Source organism: Tyto alba, unplaced genomic scaffold (genome assembly GCF_018691265.1).
Source record: "Tyto alba isolate M040663 unplaced genomic scaffold, T.alba_DEE_v4.0 Super-Scaffold_48, whole genome shotgun sequence".
Lineage (NCBI taxonomy): Eukaryota > Metazoa > Chordata > Aves > Strigiformes > Tytonidae > Tyto > Tyto alba.
In genome coordinates, this window is record NW_024881324.1 from 19,535,150 (window position 1) to 19,552,570 (window position 17,421).

The window sequence follows — 17,421 nt, forward strand, 5'->3', positions numbered from 1 at the left end:
TTCCATTCTTCTGCATTATTGCCCCCGCTCTCTTCCATGTGTGCCACTGGGGGAAGTTTTGGCTGTTTGGCCATGAGCTGTGGTTCCACTGAAGAATGTGCTTGGAACCAGCTCTGTAACTCCTCCTCAGCCTCCCTGATGCTACTCAGCCTTCCCACAACCTCCCACAGCCCAGCACTGCTGCAGGAAGGCCTCCCCCTGTGCACACCTTTTCAGGCAGCTCTGCTACCCATCCCTGCCCCAGGAGAAAGGTCTGGGCACTCCCTGCAGCCTGAGCCCTGCACTGCAGTCTCTGCCTTCAGCAGCTCCGTCTGGGTGGAAGCATCAGCCACCACTGGGGTAGATGGTGCAAACCTCCCATCCAGAGCTGCAGCCTTTGCTCTCAGAGGAGTTCCTGCCATCCTGCCCTGAGGGTCAGGTAAGATGGGTGCCCTTGGCCTGTGCAGGTGGTCACAGAATGGTGCCCCATTGCTGAGTTATGCAAAATTCAAGTGTCAGTCAGTGGAATGTCCCTCCTTTGAAGAGGTGCCCTGCCTGTGGGTCCTCCTATGCCACCTGAGGCACAGACTGCCATGCCATGCCCTGGCTCAGGCGCCATGGCCTGTTTTCCCACCCTCTTCACAGTGTTCCTTGTGCCCAGGGCTCCCCTGAGCTACCTATTTTGGGTGTGGGGAGTCCTGCCATTACTCCTGGCCCCACCCGTGCCTCATCAGCCATTCGTTCTTGTGAGAGCTGCTGGCTCCTGGCAGGTCTCCATGCTTCCCTGGGGGTTCCCCAGGCTCAGGAAACCTCCTCTTGCTCTCCATGACCCCTCCTCTCTGCCGTGGGACATACCTGCACCAGACCTGATTGACTTAAGGATTATCTAGCAAACTAATCTGGCAACAATGAAAAAAGAAATACTGAAGATAAAATACAGTATATATATTTTTTAAAATAAGCAGTAGATACTGTAACAGCTGCATAAGAAATTAAATAACTCTACCTGGTGTGTTTTGTATTTATAGTTATTTTCTTCCAGTAAAATCCCAGAAAATTATGTGGGATAGAATAACTGGTTTACACTCAGTGCCGTAAAAATAATTCCTAGAATGCTAGGTCATTTCACCTTAACATTATTGCAACTATTAGTTAGAAATCTATCTCAATAAATGCATTGGAAGTCTATTAAGGAATAGCTTTATGCTGCTTAAAGACTTACAATTCTCTCTCTGCAGGATGTCAGGTACTCTTGTGTTAGTAAAGAAAATAGACTAGTTTGAACCATCCATCTTCATTTGAAAGGTAACAAAAACAGATCTTTCTTGTAACATAATAGTTGTCGGATTTGTCAAATGTGTAAATATAAATGAGAAATTGTTAACCAAGTCTACAATATTTCCTTTTTATTCTGTAGCATACACCTGAAACTGTCAGTTCTAATATCTCTGTCAGTAATTATGAAGGCCCTCAAGGCTATTTGTTAGACTCTACATGATACGTTTTACACAATAGCAGCTTCTGGGGATATTCATATTTTGCTTCAGAAAGGTAATAATTAGTTTTGCAGTCTCATAACAGGTCCTGTACAGGAGTCACTCATTTATGCAAGGAGATAAAGAATGAAATCTAAAAAGTAAAGAATTTCTTCCCACTGCTGCACTAGAAGAAAACAGCTAGTTTGAATGATGAGGTCTATTCTGAGCCTGCTTAATGTTCAGAATTTCATTAAAATTTTATTGAACACTTCCTTACACTTTAAATTACATCTGAGAAATTTATAGTGCATTAGGTTATTTTATGCATGGCCTACATTGTGCATAAGGGGCAATACTGTCCATTTTTAGTGTTAATATAGAAGGGAAACGGTCTTTCTTCATTACACATCCTGAGCAAAGGCCAAGTGAAAGCTCTGTTGACACTGCAGTCAAAAGTGGCAACATTACAAATGTAGGCACATCTGAGCTACCTCTATGCTTGAGAATCTGCATTCTGGGAAAGTTCTATTATTAAAATTTTAATTCTTTCGCTCTGTTTTATGTTAACTATTTTGAAGCTGTATGGCAAACACCAGTAAGGGCAACAAAAGAAGAACAAATGGGACTTGCCAAAGCTGAATTGTAGAGAATGCTTTAGATCAGCAGATTGTCTCTCTGCAAGGAACCCAAATTCACAGTCTAATGATTAATTCATCCCCTTTCACCAAATCCCTTTCCTCCCTAGGCAGAGAGCTAACCTTGAACAGCAATGTACATACAAATAGGGGCACCTGTGTGTCATTATTTGCTTTCTAGCTTCCACTGTGTGGTGATGACATGGATTTAGGGCTTTGATTATTATGGGAGTTCTTGAATTTCTGGACCAAACCCACAAATTCATGAAATTGCTGTTTTTTGGAACCATATCTGACAAAATGTTTGTGCTAAATACAGCATGTTTTCACCCTTAGCAGTTAGTTTGTCAATGAACTTATGGATAGTAATATCTGTACCCATTCCCAACCTATCTTCCTTCCATCATTCTCTTTCAGATGATTAAATCAATTACAAATTTTATTTTAAAATGGAACTTGTGGCTACTCAGTGGTCATGGACAATGGATCTTCAAACTCAGACTGGTTACTTCCCTGTCCTAAGTAATCCTGCCCAAACCAAGGACTATGATCAGGCATGACCCTTAATTTAAACTAATGTTGGACCAAGTCCTTACTGCACTGAAGTGCAAAGAGATAAAACACATTCCCTGGTGTTGGTAGGAGGCAATGGAGTGCAACAAATCTTAAGCCTTTTGAGTACTAAAAATAATTTTCCAAAGCCTGCCGTTGTACCATTAGACTAAATTAAAGCAAATTTTGATATGCTAATTTTAAAAAGGTTAAAAATACAGGCAGGTACAAGACTCCAGTTTTTAAAGACAGATGATTTGTTGACTTCAAAGATCCTGAAGTACTCTCAGAAATCAAGTGAAAGAGAAATAACAGTACAAAAAATTTGCTTGTTTTCAGTTTGCAACATCAAGAATTACGTGGTTGATCTTAGATCACAGTCCTGTGTGCTTTATGTTTTCTCTTTGTGGCAGATTTGTGTGAGTGGTAGGGGTTTCGGTAGCAGGGGAGGAAGCTACATCAGTTGGCACCCTGGGAGAACTTCTCAAAGATCCCCAGGGTCCAAGTCAGACCCACCTCTGCACCTAGGTTGAGACAATCAGGTGTGCTTCTGTGATAATGTATTTAAGAAGGGGAACCTGGGAGGAGGACTTGTGAGGTGGAGTAGCAAGGAGAACATCTGTGTGAATACCAAAGTCAGTGGAAGAAATGAGAAGAGGGGGGGTAGGTGCACCAGTGCAGAATCCACACACAGCCTTTGGTGAGATGGCAGGGCCAGCCCCCTTGCCACCCATGGAGGTCCATGGTAGAGCAGATGCAAACCTGAAGTTTGTGGAGGACCCCATGCAAGAGCAGGAGACTCCACCTGCAGGAGTCCAGGACTCTAAAGGAAGAAGCAGCCCCCACTGTTTTAGTTGATGCTGGGAGGATTGCAACATGCAGGGGTGACCCATGATGGAGCAGCTAGAGGAATACTGCAACCCATGGAAGGAAGTCATTTTGAAGATTTGGGGAAGACTATCTCCTGTGAGAGGGGGACCATGTTGGAGCAGGGGGAAAATGCCAGAATTCCCATACACATTCCCCAAGGGGAAAGAAGTGTCAGCACTGACTGTACCCCCGCGCCACTGGCAGGGAGGAGGTAGATATATTGGGAGCAAAGTGTTGGTATTAAATTTGTGGGTTTTTTTCTTCCTCTAATGAGTCTGTCTTTTGGCCATGACTGCAATGAGTGAGTCACCCCTCCCTGTCCTTATCTCGATCCCTGAGCCGTTTGCTTCATTGTCTCCTTCTCAGCTTTGGGGGGAAGGAAGGAGTGAGCAGCTGTGTGGTGCTCAGTTGCCCTCTGGGTTCAAACCATGGCACTCTTGTAAGAGTATCCTTAACCCATAGAAGTATTATGGGAAAATACATTAATAATTATAATATCAGAGTTTCTAAAGATACGTCTGTATGGAAATGAAAATAAGGATGGAAATTAGGATGGAATAATACAGCTACTGTGTGATATCTACCCATATGGACACTTATGTTACAGGAAATACAGAGTAGCCTTTTTCCCCTCTATAAATATGAGTAAATTATGTAAAAAAAAAAATAAGAATTTAAGATCAATTATTTTACTGTGAAATAACTTTGTTTATCTATGTCATGATAGGTAATTTGCTGACTGTGTCTTGAAAAAAACCTGGCCTATGATTACTTTAGTAGGAGAAACATCATCAGTGCTCTTGATGTAATACAAATCTCTTAGTTATACAAAGATAAGATATGCAAGAAAGTTTCATAGATTGTGAAAGCTGTATTTAGGAAAAAAATGTATCTCAAATGAAGATGTTGAAATGATCAGAGAGAATATTCAGTCCCTACAAAGTATTTTGAAGCTAGGAGAGGATAAGTTATGTGATGCAGATGACAGAATTAAATGACCCCTTGAAAAAGGAAATTCCTTTTTTAGAAAGCAAAGAAAAACCTAAACACCTTTAAATAAACTAATGAGAAGCATATTGTATAGCTTTCAAAATAAAATTTTAATTTTCTAGAATATGTACTGAGAGTAATAGCAGCTTGATGCTGCTGTCTGCAGTTTTATAAATCTACAGTAACATGTTACATTAATTTTTATTTAAGGAGTGGGGGATCATCAGAAAAAGCATTTCAATTTCATTTATGATCCTCCATCAAATTGCATTACTCTTTTGCAAAGTCACCTTTCTATATGTGAACTTAAAGTATAATTGTGCAAGTTAGTTCACTGGTGGGATATGACAGAGAAAAAAAAAAAGAGAGGAAGAGAAAGAAGGAAGAAGAAATATAGAAGCATAAAGTGGGAAGAGAGATAAAGAGAGAATGAATTTCATTTACTAAACAGATTAAAAAGTACTTAGCAACAAATTAATAAAAGCAAATATAATTAATAGTTTCAGACCTCAAGTATGATTACTTTTTCCTACAAAATCTCATATCATATTGCACAGGAGATATTACTAGAATTTCTTTATCAGTATAGAGTAAACTCTTGTAGACGAACCAACATCTACTTAAAAAGATGCACACAGCTTAATAGTTCTTATTATCTTTATTATTATCTTCATATATGTTTAAGGGAGTGTATTATACCCGTCTTAAAAATGGCTTTTAAAAAAAAAACTAAAAATGCTTGACATTTATGCAGTATATTCTCATAGAAATAATTTCAAATGTTAAGTAAATATTTTAATAATGGTAGGTGAGACATTCTTGAATACTGGATTGTAAGAAAAAAAGGTATATTCTCTGTCACAAAGGGACAAAGATGTGATTTTTATGTTAAACTGAAAATGCTGAATCACTATCAATCAGCATCATTTTCCAGTGTAATCACTGCTGTTGTCTTTGTATTTTCCTGTATCTTGAACCTGAATTAGACATACACTTTGTTTATATATAGTATCTTGTATGAGATCTGCTGTAGTTAACACACCATGATGCTTTTCTTTATTAGCCTGAATTTATAACATTTAAGATCTTCTACAATGTCCACCTGAATTGAAATATCTATGACTTGACAATTTTTTGATGGTGAAGGCTTCCAGAAAACACACCAAAATTTCACTCCTTTATAAAATACTTTTTCAGAGCTTTTTATTATGGATATAAGAGTGTAAATTTAATATTGAACCTAGCATGCTCATTTGTTGAAATTTTCAATGAAAAAATATTTTACACAATAAATGTCTTTTCTTTAGGTATCAAGAATATACATTCAGGAAGTTCAGGTCCACAGTGGAACACTTTTAACATTTGGAACCATGACATTAAATGTTCCAAATTTGGAGTTTTTAAAGGTACTACAATATCCACTGTATGTATCAACTCATTTGCTGAAAAAAAAAAAGTCTCACTGAGGCAAGGGTCCTGCAGAAGAGTCATTTTTTGTTCATCTCATTAATTACTCATTATTTAGCAATGCCAATATTTTTTATCAAATGGTCTTATGCATCATTTCAAAGCATCCTAGTTCCCAAATTCATGAGACTCTCAAATTGTGTCCTGTTACTACAGAGAAAACATCCGGTTTTATATCATCCTCCTATAACCTCAGAAATTACATCCAGGCATGAGTGTCAGTGAGCATACATCCTGTTCCAGTCAGCTACCTGATCTGAATGACTGCATATCCACAGTGACCAGAGTGCACTGTCATGTACCTGTCCCATGATTTAGATGCAATCTTAAAGTATCAGAATGCATAAGCTTGTTATAAATTAGTATTTCTGTAATTTATGATAGGAAATTATTAAAAATAACAGCTACAAAAAAACAATGCTAATGATGCAAAACTATACACTGACAAGCAGAAACAACTGATGTTAGTTTGCTATGTGGAATATTACCTGCATCACACAATCTAGTCTTTTCATAAAAGTATTGTGATTAATGCCCCCAAAACATAATAACATGTTTGAGGGGGAAAAAAATGGCATGTTAGCATGAGGAACTTTCTCAAGGGCTTAATATTGGCCAGTAAATGCAAGAAAGAAAAAATAAATACCATGAGCTATTGTTGAACTCTTTGAATTAGATTTATAGGAAACTGATGTTAGCTGAAAAGAAAATGATTAGTACACTAATAGAGAACAGATAAAGAATACAAGAAAAACAAAGATTTAATAAAAGTATGAAAAGTGCTGGCTAAAATCTAGTATGATTAAAATTCATCAGAATTTTAATAAAATACATAGATTTCTTTTGCACATAAAAATATAAAATAAAACTTCATGCTGTGCATATCGTAGGTTTGGACTGAAAATTATAAAAATGTATGATTATATGGTTAAAGTTCAGTACGTATACAATTATGTAATTTACATGTAAAAAACAGAGTTAACTAGGTTTTAAAAACTTGTTACTTTGTTTGCCTGATATCTGAATTCTTAACTGTGCAACCTTAATGTTACTTTAGAAGACTTAAAAAGAAAATAAAAATGTTCAGAGTTGTTTCTCTGCAGCGAGAAAGAGATCTTAGGCACATAAGACTAGAAGGACTTTTTCCAAAGTGCAAGTCTGTCTTCTCTGCTAAAGTTTTGCACTTTTATTATTTTGCATAGTAATTTACAACTCAGGCACTTAAGTGATTTATATATTTGATATCTACTTTATATTATTTAGAAATCACTTGAAATGTTTGTAATAAAGTGTACACCTTTTTAATCTTTTATTCAGTCCCAGGTTTGATTTAATATTTGCTTGGCAATTAATGTAATGAATTTAGTGGGAGAGACTGGGAGGATAGAGTTCTTTCTGAGCAGACACCTGGCATACATCAGTTGCCATGGTGATTAACCAGGTGTGCAAACAAGTAGAGGAAAAAAATAACAATTCAATATTCCCACAGTAAAAAAAAAAAAAAAAAAAAAAAACAAAATTTCTAATTGATAAACAGCAAGGTAATAGGAAGCAGAGTCTGGATTTTGAAATCACAAGGAAAAATGTAACATCACCCTACATAAAACTGTCATGGTTTGAGCTTGGTCAGCAACCAACCACCACAGCTGGTCACCCTCCCTTCCCCCTCCCCACCTGGGAATGGGGGAGGGAATTAGAGGGGTGAAGGGACACTCACAGGCTGAGATAAGAACAGTTTAATAATGGCAATAAAACGATAACAATAACGATGATGGGGGGAAAAAAAAAAAAAGAAATATATAAACAGACAATGCACAACGTAATTGCTCACCACCCCCTAACCAATACCCAGCCCATTCCCGGCCAGTGACCCCGAGATACCAAGATCCCACAATCGCAATCCCAGAAGCAAGAGAGAGCTCCTTCCCAACCACCCCTCCTCTATATAGTGAGCACGACGTTCCATGATATGGAATATTTCATTGGCCAATTAGGGTCAGGTGCTCTGGCCATGCTCCCTCCCTGCTTCCTGTGCCCTTGTGCACAGGCAGAACATGAGGAGTCAGAGAGTCCTTGAAGTCTCAGTAGCAGCTGAAAACATCAGTGTGCTATCAGCATTCTTCTCATACCAAACCCAAAGCTAAATCCAAAACACAGCATTCATCTAGTCCTTGTAAAGGAATATTAACTCTATTTCAGCCCAAACCAGGACAAAAACTCACAAGGGAACTGCAGGAATTTCAGTTTATGTTGGAGAAGTGGGTAATCTGCATCACCTAGTGCACTGGATTAGCAGATGATGCCCTGCTGTGCCAGTGTGTCATCATTTGAGCCTACTCAGCAGCTAAACATCCCACAGTCGCTCACCCACCCTCCCCCCAATTAGGAATGGGGAGGGAATCGGAGGGGCAAAGGGACACTCACAGGTTGAGATAAAAACAGTTTAAGAACAGTAACAGAATAACACACTGACAGCAGTATCAATGGGTAACGAACAACACAGCTGCTCACCTCACACCAACCGACACCCACCTGCTCCCAGCTAGCAATCCCAAACACAAAGGCACCATAGCCATACTCCCAGAAGTGAGAGCCCCTCCTGGCTCACTCCTGCTTTTATATAGTAAGCACAGTGTCACATGACCTGGACTATCGGCCAATCCAGGCCCAGCACTCCAGCTATGCTCCCCCCACCCCCGCCCCCAGGTAAGGGCTCTGGGGCCTGAAGAGTCCCTGGGGTCTCAGTGTGCTGTAGCACTCCTCCAGATACCAAACCAACAGGAGCTCGAGTCCAGACTGAACCAGGACACAGTGCCATTTCCTGCTCAGATTTGTAAAGGAGAAAGGTCCCCTGAGAGCACCTCTGAGCACAAAACCATGCAACTCCCTCTACTTCAGATTCTTAGCCTTGGTCTTATCATAACTGGGATAGAACAAGGAAATCAAAAAGGGAGAGGGGAGGGGTTTACTATTTCTCCTGCTCCCCAAAGACTATGTATCACAGCTATTTCATGTATAACCAGATTCTTAATGTATGTGTTCCAGCAGCAGGTTGAACAAAAACATCCCACTGCCCAATATTACATCGCAGTACTGCTTCTGCTCATGGTTCTCAGAGGCCTGTTTTGCTGCTCCTATGTTCAAATCTACAACTACCTGATGAACTGTTACATCACTTACACAAATACACAGAGAAGAAGAAAAGGAATATAAAATGAGGTCTGTGAATCTTGCTGTTTATTTCACACTGCATCAGGGTCTATTCCAACAGCATATTTCTTGGCATTAATCCAGGCCTGCTACAACTAAAGACAACATAACATTTTGCAAAGTGGGCATTGAAGCTTGGCAAATAAATTCCGTGAAGAAGACTATTATATTAAATGACATAGAAAGTATTGCTCTAGAATTCTTTCTCCATAGTGATTTTGAGACAAATAAGGTGTACATGCAAAAATAACATTAATTGTACTACAGAGAAGAGTACAGAGCCAGATGGGTATCCCTATGTTGAGCAATGCCGAAAGCCACCAGGAAAAGGAAGAAAGGGAAACTGAATGACTATAGTTGAAAGTCTGTAGTTCCAAAACATCAAAATACCTTATTAACATTCCTTCCCCTGAACTCTGTATAGAACTTTTTTTCCCTTCTCTCATTTTCCCCACAGTAGATGACAGATCTATCCTTGGTTTGCATACTTACTTTTAATAATATAACCTGGGCGGACTCAACAAAAATATGTGTCCTGCAATATTTCACAGCCATAATTTCTTCTATGATACTTACTGGTAAAGTCAATTGTAACAGTTAATAAATGCTTCAAGAGAGAAGGAACTGTCTATTAACTGTGTGAACATGTACCCTACTGACAACCTTCTGATATTATCTCTGGTATTATTCCCATGCAACACTACAGGCTTGGGAAAGAGTGGCTGGAAAGCTGCCTGGTAGAAAATGACTTGGGGGTGTTTGTCAACAGCTGGCTGAATGGGAGACAGCAGTGTGCCCAGGTGGCCAAGAAGGCCAATGGCATGCTGGCTCGTATCAAAAAGAGTGTGGCCAGAAGGACTTGGGAAAGGGATCATCCCCCTGTACTCAGCACTGGTGAGGCCACATCTTGAATACTGTGTTCAGTTTGGGGCCCCCACTATGAGAAAGACATTGAGGTACTGAAGTATATTCAAAGAGCAATGAAGCTGGTGAAGGGTCTAGAGCACAAGTCTTATCAGGAGCAGCTGAGGGAATTGGGGTTGTTTATCCTGGAGAAAAGGAGGCTGACGGGAGACCTTACTGCTCTCTACAACTACCTTAAAAGAGGTTGTAGAGACATGGGTGTCAGTTTCTTCTCCCAACTAACAAGTGGTGGGACAATAGAAAATGGCCTCAAGTTGCACCAAGGTAGGTTTAGATTGGATATTAGGAAAAAATTCTTCACTGAAAGGGTTGTCAAACACTGGAACAGGCTGTCCAGGGAAGTGATTCAGTCACCATACCTGGAGTTATTTAAAAGACATGTTGATGTGGCTCCTAGGGACATGATTTAGTGGTGGACTTGGCAGCATTAGTTTTACAGTTGGACTTGATCTTAAAAGTCCTTTCCAACCTAAATGATTCTATGATTCTATCTAAGTCATACATGGACAACAGATTTCTACTTTCCTGTTCTTTGGAAGACATGACAAATGTTTCTCTGTCTTGATTCCAGCCTATAATTTTAAACAATCTAAAGGCCAGTCGTAAAAAAAAAAAAAAAAAGAATTCCCCTCTGGACTAGAAAATAAGACAGTTTAAGTCCTGTCCCTCCCATAAGCAGATGAGGACACGTGTACAAATAAAGTTAAGCAAAATGAAACTTCAAATATACTACATTCATCCAAGCTCTAATTTTACTCAGTAGTGTATTTTATTTTTTTAGATTATTAAAGAAAGGAATGAATAAACTAAGGAAAAGAGTTGGTGGAGTAAGGAAGATGGAAGGAAGGAATGGTCCAGTAGACTTTGTCTCTAATGTATGTGTGAGAAGCCTTTTCTGAACACCTTCCCTTGAAACTTCACTTTGGAAATCCCACTTCCAACAGCCAAAATGAGAGGAGTTCAAGTTGAAGATGTTTCTGACATCTTCAATGTTCTTTATCCAAACCTTAAAATCAAGGGTTTTCAGAGCCAGGAACTAAGACAAACAGTCCGTTGTAGTTAAAGTACAAGGTAACCAGGTTATGGGGTTTTTTAAGTTAGAAATATGACTGTGAATATTTAATGTTCTCTCTCCACACAGGTTAAACAATATGACAAATTCTTAGAGAAACTTACTGGAATGACGGAGGGAGCTGTTTACACACAACTCAGAATAGCAGGAATTCAGAGTGAAAGGAAGAGTTAATTTCAGGGACATTGAAGTGACATTGACATGTTATTTTATGCTTGTCACCATTGTGGCAGTTGAAGAAGTGCCTTCGTTTTTTGAAAAACTGTAAATGACCAATTATAGATAATGGGAGACCATAACTTTTATCTTAACCCTCAATTATTCTATGTATCAAAAGGCCACCATTGAGTGCCTGTATCCTGTTAAATTTTGTCTGGATCTTATCCCCTCAACATATATAATTGGTTTCTGTGCCCATTTTAAATGACTCCTACTCTGTGAATCTTCTCCCACAAGAATAGCAATTATGCATTTGATTTTAATAACTGGTATAGATCCATAAGTCTCCAGGTACTTACAAGTAGTTATATAGGATTTTCAACTTCATGTATATGGGCTGAAGAGAAGTATTTGAAAATCATCATTGCTCAGGGACACAGGCTCCTGCATTTTCTGTCCTCAAAGGAGTAGGAAACAGCTACAGGCAAATCTCACTTCTGTGATAGGATAAAGTTCATTGGCAGCAGAGTCCGCATGCAGGTAAGCTATTGGGTACACAGTAAGGACATGAATTCTCTAGTGTGGTGAGATTCACTCTTCAAGGATTATCTGCTTGCAAAGAGCAAGAAGTTCATGGCAGTGGCTAAGGCAAAGCCAAGGAGAGTGCTCCATGAATCTGCAAATCCCTCTCCCCCCTACAGGTATTTGGAATACTACTTCAATCATGGAGCATCAGTAGCAAAAGTAGCTCTACCACCTAACACAGAGAATATGTTATTTTCTGTTTCTCCTGCTTTGTGCCAAAAGAGTAATTTACAGGAGGGGCTATCTCACATTCAGCTTCAGAAAATCCAGGTGTTTTCACAGCACGAGATAGTATGGACCAAAGTAGAGACAGCCTTATCTCTTGCTACAGAGAAGGTTTGCACCGATTTCAGACTTAAAAACTGTTACCCAGAATCAAAGTATTTTTTCTCAAGAAAGGCTCAGATCTAGTACTGATTTAGGAATAGCCAGTGCTATCCCGCTCTATAACTGCTTCAAGGGGAAATGGTTTGGCTTTAGTACAGGCTTTTCATTTGAGGTATAACAAAGATTAACATTTTCTTTCTGCACAGTGGACCATATTAATATGTCAGTCTTCCATTTGTGAGCATAGTAATAAATAAATAACTAAATAATAAAGTACTACATCCTGTGAGTTCAGGTTGCCTGCAGCTAGATAGGTCATGGAAGGAGAAAGTGAAGGAGGACACAGCTGAAGAGATTGCACAAAGGAGCACAATATGCAGGGAGATGGATTCTTCTGTAAAAAATATAGGGGAAAACAGAAAAAGAAAAAAACATGGGATAAAAATAAAGCAGAAGGGAAACAAGGAGTAGGGGAAGAACAAATGAAAGAAAGAGCAGAGAAAATAACTTGTTCACTTAGGAAGTAAAAGGCAAACCATCTAGGATAAAGTAATAGAGAAACAATTACTGAATGCTTTACTGTCCCTCTTTCAGATATGGTATTCTGTTTGATCTCTTAGCAGAAATCCTCAATCTGCTGTCTTAATAAAGCATCCAGTTTCCCAATTTAGTAGTTTTCCAACTTTCTTTTATTTATTTATGAAAAAAGCAAACACCACCATCAGCAAAGGGCTATATTTAGTCATATCACAATAGAAACCCTGTTTGAGAATTAGATTTGGAGTTAGGATGACTTAGCCATCACTATTTGCCTATGATGTTAGCCAACATGCAACCCCCTTTCTTTTTAATTGATGAAAGAATTATTTTGCTAGGCAAAAGAGGAGAAGTCTCCTCCCCGTCCCATCAAATCTCCATCACTAGGAGTTGTTTGTATATTAAAGAACTGAATCATCTGTTATTTTATACAGGGGTTTGTAACTTCCAAAATCGGAAATTAACCTGATGATCTCCTTTCTTTGTGATGTTCCACTCAAACAGTATCTTCATATGACATCAGATCTGCACAAAGAAAAGCTGTGCAAAATATCATCTTTCTCCCACAGCTGTTCCTGGAGCTTAGTTTTACACATAGCTCTGTAGAATATATATTTTTCATAAGGCAACAAATTTTCCTTTGAATCCTTTATGTTGTTGTTATTTTAAGCACCATTGTGTACCCCTAATTTTCAGCATGAAGCTATCGTCTTCATGTTGAATTTATGTGACAGGAATGATCTTCAGGTTTTGAATCTCATTCCGGTTAATTTGCTTCTCTGACTTGAACCCCACTTGTGCTAATTTGATTGGTATTTTAAGTAGCCTCTTGGGTTCTCCAGCAATTTAATTCTCCTACTTTTCTAGTTTTCTCTGTATTTTTTCCCCCACCTTTTTTTTGGCTTTGGCTTATTTTACATCAAATGTTTGGGTTTTTTTTTCTTGAAGCTTTGATTTTTTTTTTACTCGTTTTCATACCATCAGGTGGGTTTATATGTGTCTTAACACAAGCATAAAACATTACTTTTCACTTCAAATATTCCTTGAAGGTCTCACAGAAATATCCTTAGCAGCTTTCACTATAACCAACTGAGTTTCAAAATATTTCCTCATTTTTATTAACCCCTTCTGGTCATGTTCTTTGCAGTGTCTTTAAAGTGACAGTCATTTCAATTAGGGCAGAGGACACAAATGTGTTTTTTGTAATTTCAGAATAAACTTACTAATAATGGAGGAGACTATCAATAGCCTAGCTGTTAACCAGTCCTGTATGACTTCCTAAAAAGTTGCTGAAACACAACATTTAAAATTTGCATGTCAGCATCTCAAAATGTTTAAGATCATATGCAATATTCAGAAAATATTTAATAGCTTTTTGACATTAATTTTGCAAGAAAAATCAGGAATTCTTTGGTTTAAAATTATCATAGGCTAGTAATTTTACCTTTAAACAGTGAGCTATTTAGAAGCCTCTATCAATTTATGCTCTAATGGTATACATTTACCCCTGCTTAAGGAAACATTACTTCCCTAAAGTGACTCACACCACATGAATTAAACTAGCTTTACAAAATATACCTCTCTAGAAATGAAACTACTGATGATGGGGTAAATACTTTACTTTAGCCAATTTTGTTCTCTCATCTCCTTTCAGAAGTACCCTTCTCCTCCACTTCAAGAGGCTCACATGAAAATACAAGGGTCCCAGTAACATTCAGTGATGACCAGCAACAGGACTCTGAAAGACAGGCAGAAATACTTTTCTACCTTATCTCACAAACTCTTCCCTTTAGGATTTTTGTTACTATAATGTCTAAAAATAGCTAAGAATCCTTTCTCCTCTCTTCTCAGTCAGCATTTTAAAATACTATATCATACCAAAGAGGATGTGAAATACAACCAAATCAAGATTTTGCACTCAGCTGCCACATGCATGAGGCAACAGATAAACAAAGATCTGCAAGCCTGCCTTCTTGCTGCTTTGCCTCTGCGAGCACTTTAAAATTCCTAAGTGCTGCAAGTATCAGTATACTTGCACCTAACTCTGCACTTCATGTACTTATGAAAAAAAAAAAAAAAATCTCATTGCCTTCTTCAAGAGTTTAGCTATTTAACGCTTTTGAAATATCATACATCATTACTTGGCAGGGGGGAAGAGGTAGGGGCACAAAAACTCATCTAATGGTATCTTTCATACACTTTCATTTGATTCCTTTGACCACAGTTTCATAGTTGTTTATTGTGTTTTTCTTTCTATAGTGTTATGGCTTTGATTTTAACACTTCTACCCTCTGAGGAGAGAATATCACTATGTCACTTTTTTCAGTGGGTGGTATTTTGATTCTTTCCATCATTTCCTCCCTGAAAAAAAAAAAAAAACCAAAAAACAAAAAACAACCCAACGCTGTCCTTCATACAACACACCTCTAAGATAATTCAAGACTGCTTTCCTCAATTTCCTTTAAACTGGAAGAAAACACTAACACAAATATTGTCTCTATCTAATCAACAATATTTACAAAGAAATCACAATGCAGGTACTTTAGCAGTATTTTTCTTTGTGCTCTGGATCTCTTGCCTGTAATCTCCCTTCTGTAATTCTTCAGAACATTGACCTAATTTTTATGCCGTCAGTGACCATTTTGCTTTTAACTTTCACTTTCTTTTCTTTAACTGAAAACCTGAATTGAGAGGCTTTTAATACTTCAAACTTAGTTTCTTTAAATAAAAACTAATGTTAGAAGTGATGCATCAGTGGCATGCATTAATCATGACTAAAAGCTGTGGCCATGGCTACATGAATAAAACAAATATGTTAAAAGGTTCTCTGATGCCCCTTTTTCTTCTTCCTCTTCCTACAGACTGGATGAAGATATGAGTTGTAATAGGAAATCCTATAATTAGTGACAAAATAAGGCAGGAGGGGGAAATAATCAGTAGTATATTACACCACTGCCCCATGATAAATTTATAAGTGATGCTATTTCAGTACATACTGTTAACTGCAGCACATCTATGGGAAGCTGAGTTCTTTCTACATTCCTGAGCTGGAATATTGTGCTACATTATTTCAGTGAGCTGAAGAAAGGCCTTTTCCTACTGATTAAAAGAGCATATAAGTGTATCCTTGTTTTTCCTCCTGTATGGAAATTAGAATAAGTCTGTCTTGTATTATCACTCCCAACACTTCAACTCAATAACCTGCTTAATCATCTGCACATGCAGGAGCAAATAAGATTTGGATAAGTTTAGCACTGTGGCAAGAAGACTGTTGCTTATATTTAATATAGAAATAATTTAAGTTTGCCAGAACCAGGAATGCAGTTTGAAAAGCATTGCAAAGTTTTGACATATAGCTTTGTTTCTCAACAGTCAAATTCAATCATAACAAAAAGACATGGAACATATAGGCATGTAATGTCTTACCTCAAAACAATCAAAGCATGGTCAGAAAAAGTATTTTCCAGGCCTCTGAATTATACTAAAGTAGAAAAATGAACCTAAATTTCCTCATACCTAGGGAATACCATTAGTTCCTCATTGAAAAACACTAAGGTTTTAGCCATCATACTGGTTGTGGAGAAGAATAATGTTCAAAAGAGACTGCCTTTCCAGCTCTGTCTTAAGGGACATACTTGTAAGGTAAGTGTCCTGATCCAATGTCAGGGGAGGCTTTTATAAGATCCCAAGAACGATATTAAGACACAAATGAGTTCAAATACTGTATGCCTAAAATGTTTTTTTATTAGCAAAAAGTGAAAATTAGTAGTGATAGGACAGGGAGGAAGAAGAAAGACAGAAATCAATGAAGCAAGCAGGATAGAATTGAAAGAATAGTCACTGCCATGGATCCAGAGCATCCCGGAGGGTGTGTCTAAATCTCTTGGGGTTTCAGCTGTGGGCAGTCGCGGTCGGGGTCCTGCATGAACCGGGCTTCTCTGGACGGCCCTTTTCATACTTGTTCAAGTCTGTGGTTTCCTTGACAACAGCATTTACCTGCAACCCCCCACACTCCTAGACATGTGCACACACTCTGGACTTGTCCCGGTCTTTATGCGATGTTGCAGAGTTACATTTTGGCGGGCTTCTCTGTGACCTTGCAGTCATCCTTGTAAACCGGCAGTCCTTGAGGTAGGCAACTCAAGGCAAACAGTCCATAGTTCAAATTCTCACAATCTTTGAGACAAACAGTTCATAGTTCAGTCTCTCACAGTAAGACCTGCCAGTTTCTTACTCTGACTAACCTGATAACCAGTACAGCTGAGTATCCTGCTTATCCAACTGATGGCGCACTTTTTTTACCAGAAATTCAAAAATATGAGGTCAATGACAGTGACGTGCCTGCAAATAATTTTTATTGTAGCAAATTGACATCATCCGAGAGAAAAAAAAACATTGTTAAAATATTCTGTCTGACCAGCTCCACAGATCCTCCCAGTAATACTGTGCACACAGTTGTTACCTTTGACAAAAATTCAGGCCTGACTGGAAAGCACAGACAAGGACAGTTCACTGAGTTGACTGAAGCAACACCACTTTATTGTAACTTTAAAATCCATTGGATTACCTAGGAGTGTATGATTACTAATTGACTGAAGGCATAAAAAAATCTTAATTTTGCTGAATATATCTGTTA

General features: G+C 38.3%; 1 pseudogene; it reads left to right on the plus strand.

Moving 5' to 3' along the window:
• The first annotated feature begins 343 nt into the window (after positions 1–343).
• LOC122154800 overlaps positions 344–17,421 on the plus strand; it is a 35,701-nt pseudogene continuing 18,623 nt past the window's right edge.